Genomic DNA, 7401 nt, shown 5'->3' on the forward strand with positions numbered 1-7401 from the left:
ATTCTTGCTTTCAGCAGTTAGCCGGCTCCTTTTGTCAAAGACTACCACCATCTAATGAAACAATTAGGGCTTGACAGTTTAAATATGCTATTTTGTTCTTTTCAAACGTAAGTGCCAGCCACTAAGACAAACTATACCCACTACCTTCCTATCAGCAGAGCCATTGTTATCCCAGATAGAATGCCCTAAAAATAAAATCCATTTTGTATGTGAAGCTTCATCAAGTCAGGTCATGTCTGCTCCTCAGGGCAGACTGCAGTGTACTAATTTCATTATGCTATTTTTAAATGTAGCCTCCTTGGATCTTTTAGTATGTCCTACATAGCTCAACAAGGCCCTGAGTTAGTGTTCAGGGTTCTCTTGCTAATCACCTCTGTCCACCCTGGCCTCCACCCTAACCTCCACAACCTCTCCAGACCTGGATGGTTAACAGGAAATAGGCACACTAATGATGGATGTGTTCACACGAAAATGAACATCACCTACTAGGCACTGGCCAACACATGACTATTAGAAGACCAAATTGGCATCAGTTTCTTGAATTCATTATTGAAGTTACTCCAGTTTTAAAAATAAAAATCCCCAAAAAGAGAGAATGGCTTTTTAAGATATCATCTTGAGTTATTTTTGAGCCTTTGTACCTATTTCTGTTTTGTCTCTTGTAGTAAGTGTTTTTTTTTTTAGTTGTATAATGAACACAGACTCAGGTAAATGAAAAGTGTAGAAGGAAATATCATTATTCATTACTCTTTTACTTGTGACTAATGGAAACCCAACTGAAACTTGATACGCAAAAAAGGACATATTGTTCATTTAATCAGAATTGGAGTGGCATTGGTCACAGAGAGATTCATGGGCTCAAATAATGCCATGAGGACAAGGTTTCTGTCTCTTGGTCTCTCAGTTCTATTTTTTCCTGTGTTAGCCTACATTTCAGGGGGATTGCTCCTCCTAGTAGCCCATGACACCCTCAGCATTACAACTTACCAGCTGAGTAACCCTGATGAATGTCGTCTCCTGGGGGTAGGGAGAATGAGATGATGGCCAATGGGCAGAAAATATCAGAGAGGAGAAATAATATTTTTTTATTTTGGAGATCTATTACACACTGTGGTGACTATAGTTAATAATAGTGTGTTGTACATTTTGAAAATGCTAAAAGAGTAAATTTCATATATTCTTAACACAAAAAGAGTATTTGAGGTTATGGATAGATTAATTAGCTTGATTTAATTATTTCATATTGTATTTATAAATCATAACATCACTTTGTACCCCATAAACACATATAACTATAAATTTTCCATTTACAATATTTTTTCTTAAAAAAAGAAATGTTTCCTTCTTCAAAATTATTCTAACCACACTCCCCAAATTGAGTCTCATCAGTACGGCATGGGTTATGTGTTCATCCCTGAACCTATAAGTATGGACAGAGTAATGAGAATCTCTGATTGAGTCCATTTCTGTCATATGCTCACATAGAGCCAGAAGTTTAGATCAGTTGCAGATAAGCCACATGGACTGAGAAGAAAGAAGATGTGGTTCCCCAAAATGTCACCAAGGTATACCATCTGAAGAAAAAGGAAGAGATGCAGAGAAAGCAAAAAGAGCAGATGTCCAACAGAGAAATTTATTCCCTCAAACTAAAAACAAGATAATATTCTTTGAAAACTTTTATCTTATTTATTTAGACAACAATCAAAGATACATACTTAATCCTAGAGGAGGTGGAAGGTCCAAAACTATTTTTGAAAACTTTGATGAATCTGTTCTAATTGGAAGATTAAAATATTTTCCTCTCCAAGATTCAGAAACTGTCAGGAGATACCAGTGTGGGGAATAATGAAGAAATTGCACAGAATAAAGAGAGAAAAAAAATAAATGGCATAAATTAATTGGGGAATCATGTCCCCAAAGTCCAGTCCCCAGTTGCACACTCACATTTTGAATATATTGTCCTGCTGCCTTCTTACCTCCATTATTTCTGATGAGGAGTTAATTGTTTATCTTACTGGGGTTCCCTTGTGCATGACGAATCTTTTTTTGTTACTGCTTTCAAGCTTTCCTATTTATTTTTGGCTTTCAACATTTTGATAGTGACATGTCTGTAGATTTGTGTGTGTTTGTCCTGCTTGGAGTTGGTTGAGCTTCCTGGGTGTATAGATTAATGGCTATCATTAAATTTGGAAGTTTTCAGCCATTCTTTCTTTCTTTCTTTTTTTTTTTTTCTTTTTTGAGACAGAGTCTTGTTCTTTCACCAGGCTGGAGCACAGTGGTGCCATCTCGGCTCACTGCAACCTCCACCTCACAGGTTCAAGTGATTCTCCTGCTTCAGCCTCCTGAGTAACTGAGACTACAGGTGCCCACCACCACACCTGGCTAATTTTTGTATTTTTAGTATTTTTAGTAGAGACAGGGTTTCACCATGTTTGCCAGGCTGTTCTCAAACTCCTGACCTCAAGTGATCCTCGGCCTCCCAAAGTGCTGGGATTACAGGCATGAGCCACTGCACCCAGCCAATTTCCTCAAATGCTTTTCTTGCTTCTTTTTATCTCTATTCTCTTTTGGGTACTCCCACTATACACATGTTCCTTGGTTAATGGTGTACCATGTTTCTCTGAAATACTGGTGTTTGGTTGTTTCTTTTTTTTAATTCTTTTTTCTCTCTGTTCTTAATTCTAGAGGAGGTGGAAGGTCCTCTCTATTGAACTAATTTTAAGTTTGCTGATTCTTCTCCCAGCTCATTTTGAGCACCTCTAGTGAATTTTTCATTTTAGTTATAGTACTTTTCAACTTCAGAATTTCCATTTGGTTATCTTTTTTTAAGCCTTTATATCTCTTCATTGGTAGTCTCTATTTGATAAAACATTGTCATCAGGTTTCCTTTGATCCTTCAGCTACGATTTTCTTTAGTTCTTTGAACATATTTTTAATAAACGCTTTGAAGTCTCTGTCTACTAAATCCAACATCTTGGTCCCTTAAAGGCAGTTTCTATTGCCTAGTATGTTTCCTGTGTATCTGTCACTCTTTTCTGCTTCTGTGCATGTCTCATAATTTTTTGTTGAAAACTGGACGTTTTGGATAATATATTGAAGCAAACTTGGATATGAATATCCCCTGGGTGTTGATGTTGTTTGCTTGATCCTTTGTTTGTTTGGTGATTTGGCTGAACTAATTCTGTGAGGTGTATTTTCCATGTAGTGTGTAGCCTCTCAAGTTTCAGCTCAGATTATTTTCCCATTGTTTTTTACCTTTTAGCCTGGTTTCCTAGGGGTTGCCCCTGAGTCAGCATAAGCTACTTATTGGTCAAAAGAAGATACTAATTAGTCAAAATTCAGCTCTGTTAGATTTTTACCCTTTAGCACTCGATGTACATGTGTGTAGCTTGGGGGCTGCTATTACAATTCAAGAGGGTGGTAGTTTTGCCCACAATCAGCCCAGGGACTAGTAGCTTTGAAGTTCTTGTCTCTGATTCCCTCTGAGAGGGCACCACCTTGGGTATGCACACTATCTTCCAAACTGCCAGGGATGCATGTGCTTTCAATTTTAACCCTAAATTTCTAGGAATTATTTTTGGGCCAGGGTAGCTTATCATTCAGCCAGTATTCAGGAAGAGGTGTGCTTAAAACCCTTGTGCCAGTGAATCTTCTGCTCGATGTTGATGATAGATATGTGTGCAGTTTGGGGAGTGATTTCAAGTCTGTCCAAGTCCTCTTCTGATTGCTCCTGTATCAGGGGAGCCAGCCCCCAATATTTCAATGTAGGTTCTTTTCTATTTTCCCTAAGTGTTGGCCAGTCTGAGAAATAAAGGGAAAGAGTACAAAAGAGAGAAATTTTAAAGCTGGGTATCTGGGGGAGACATCACATATCAGCAGGTTCCATGATGCCCCCTGAGCCACAAAACCAGCAAGTTTTTATTATGGATTTTCAAAGGGGAGGGAGTGTACGAATAGGGTGTGGATCACAGAGATCACATGCTTCAAAGGCAATAAAGTATCACAAGGCAGAAGGTCAGAGTGAGATCACAAGGTCAGGGTGAAACTAGAATTGCTAATGAAGGTCCATGTCCTGCTGGGCACACATTGTCATTGATAAACATCTTAGCAGGAAACAGGGTTCAAGAGCAGAGAACCATCTGACTAGAATTCACCAGGCTGGAATTTCCTAATCCTAGCAAGCCTGGGGGTGCTGCAGGAGACTAGGGCGTGTTTCATTCCTTATCTGCAACTGCATAAGGCAGACACTCCTAGAGCGGCCATTTTAGAGGCCTTCTTCTGGGAATGCATTCTTTTCCCAGGGCTGTTAATTATTAATATTCCTTACTGGGGAAATAATTCAGCGATGTTTCTCTTACCCATTTTCGGCAATAAGAGAAATATGGCTCTGCCCTGCCTGGCTTCCAGGCAGTCAGACCCAATGGTTATCTCCCTTGTTCCCTGAACATCGCTGTTATCCTTTTTCAAGGTGCCCAGATGTCATATTGTTCAAACACGGATGCTTTATGAACAATTTGTGCAGTTAACGAAATCATCACAGGGTCCTGAGGTGACATACGTCCTCAGTTTATGAAGATGATGGGATTAAGAGATTAAAGTAAAGACAGGCATAGTAAATTATAAGGGTATTGATTGAGGAAGTGATAAATGTCCATGAAATCTTCACAATTTATGTTTACAGATTGCAGTAAAGACAGGCATAAGAAATTATAAAAGTATTAATTTGGGGAACTAATAAATGTCCATGAAATCTTCACAATTTATGTTCTTCTGCTGTGGCTTCATCCAGTCCCTCCGTTCGGGGTCCCTGACTTCCCGCAACACTCCTGAGTAGATCCATAAAACATATGCACGGCCCTTTCTGATCCACAGAGTTGACTGTGAATCCAGAGGAATATTCTTAGCTGTTTCTTTCTATGGTTCTGTCTACTAGACTTCTGGCTGTTTTGCTTTTTGACTTGTTGCTACCAGTATCATGGAGCTACCAACAGCCTCATAATTGCTCTCCACCAAGATTTCCATTGTTTTCCACTCCCTTCGACCTGGAATTTCCATATTCTGTTTCAAATAAACTCAGTTCTCTCCAGCTGAGCTGTTCACAGCCTGCCTCTCCCACTGAGTACAATCTCCCAGCATAGGAGCTGGGAGAAGGGATGGTGGCTCACCTCTCCTGGATTGACAACCTTGCTCTACCGGTGGGTGCTGGAATAGGAGGTGGTAGCCCCTGATCTCAGCTTACCCATCTAAGCACAAAACTTCCACATTGCTAGGGCATGAGCAATAGGGGCACATATATTCTCAGCCTGCCACACCTGGGTTGGAGCTTCTGCCCTGGGAGTAGGGGCTGGTGGTGGATGGGAGTCTTAGTTCTTTCAGCCACTCCTACCCTGAATAGAGCTTTTGCAACAAAGGGCCCGGAGGGTGGGCAGGGTGAAAAGATACCCCTGGACTGTGAGCCTAGGGATGAGGGAGCCCTTCTCCTCTCTACTCTCACTTCTCCTTCATCTTCTTCGCTGCACCTGCATAGAGTAGGACACCCAGAAAAGAGTTTCCTAAACACAGAGCTGAGCTAGAGGCAAAGGTTATGACTCAAATGTCACAGACTCTTGCTGTTCTTACTGCTCAATAGATTTTCTTGAATGAATATTTCTCCATTTGCTGTGTGACCTTATCACAATTTCCAGAGATTTTTTAAATGGCTTTTCATAATTTTTATCAGTTAAATAGTTGTTTTACTGAGAAGAGAGTCCTCTGGCTCCTCACTCACCATTCTGGAAGTCCCTCTACACTCACATTTAACTTTCATTCTGTAAGTTACAAATCCATCAGTCATAAGCCATTCAAGAGCTTAAAGAGTTATCTAGTCTATTCCATCTGACTTTGGATAGGATAATACCTTAGCCAGCCCAGATAGATGAAAATCTATACTAGTTTTGAAAACCTTCAGAGAAAAAAAATTCACAGCCTTTCTTAATAACCTAAATCAATGCTTAACAACTCTCACTGCCAGGAATTCTTCTTTGCTCATAACCTAAAACCCACATGCTACAGTTTAAAAGCCTTTCCTCTTCATCTGTCCTGGAGAAGATAAAGAACAGCTGGTCACCATACAACATACTTCCTCTCTGTGAGGAACCATCTCTAACATCCTTTAAAAAAAAATCCTCTTTTGACCCTGTCATTAGAATAAATAATCTTAATATTTCCTCATTCTAGTTTTAATTTTAATTTTTGTGGATACATAATAGTGTCTGTATGGGATACATGACATATTTTGATACAGGCATACAAGGTGTAACAATCACATCAGAGTAAATGGAGTATCCATCACCACAAGCATTTATCCTTTCTTTGTGTTACAAACAATCCAATTATATTCTAGTTATTTTAAAAGGTTCAGTAAATTATTGTTGGCTGTAGAAACCCTGTTGTGCCATCAAATACTACATCTTATTCATTCTGTCTATATTTTTGTACTCATTAACCAGTCCCACTTCCCCCTAACCCCACTACCTTTCTCAGGTAACTATCATTCTACTCTCTATCTCCACAAGTTCGAATGTTTTAACTTTTTTAGCTCTGACAAATGAGTGAAAAGAGATGAAGTTTGTCTCTATGTGCCTAGTTTATTTCACTTAACATAATCACCTCCAGTTCTATCCATGTTGCTGTAAATGACAGTATCTCATTCATTTCGATGGCTGAATAGTACTCCATTGTATATATGTATCATATTTTTTATATCCATTCATTTGTTGATGGACACTTAGGCTGTTTCCAAATCTTGGCTTTTGTGAATAGTGCTAGAATAAACATGAAAGTGCAGCTATCTCTTCAGCATACTGAGATTTCCTTGCTTTGGGGCTATATACTTAGCCATGGAATTGCTGGATCACCTGATCATTCTTTTTCTGTTTGTGTGTGTGTGTGTGTGTGTGTGTGTGTGTGTGTGTGTGTGTGTGTGTGTAACCTCCAAACTGTTTTCCATGGTGGTTGTACTAATTTACATTCCTACCAGCAGTGTATGAGGGTTCCCTTTTCTCCACATACTCACCAGCATTTGTTTTTGCCTTTCTTTTGGATACAAGCCATTTTAAATGCGGTAAGAAGATAGCTCATTGGAGTTTTAATTTGCATTTCTCTGATTATCAGTGATATTGAGCACCTTTTCATATACCTGTTTGCCATTTGCATGTCTTCTTTTAAGAAATGTATATTCAGATCTTTTGCCCATTTTTAAATCAGATTAGTAAGTTTTTTTCCTATTGAATTGTTTGAGCATGTTTAATATTCAGGTTATGAATTGCTTGGCAAATGGAGAGTGTGCAAATATTTTCTCCCATTCTGTGTGTTGTCTTTTCACTCTGTTGATTGTTTCTATTGCTGTGCAAAAGCTTTTTA

The sequence above is a fragment of the Gorilla gorilla genome, chromosome 4, assembly GCF_029281585.2.
Source record: "Gorilla gorilla gorilla isolate KB3781 chromosome 4, NHGRI_mGorGor1-v2.1_pri, whole genome shotgun sequence".
Lineage (NCBI taxonomy): Eukaryota > Metazoa > Chordata > Mammalia > Primates > Hominidae > Gorilla > Gorilla gorilla.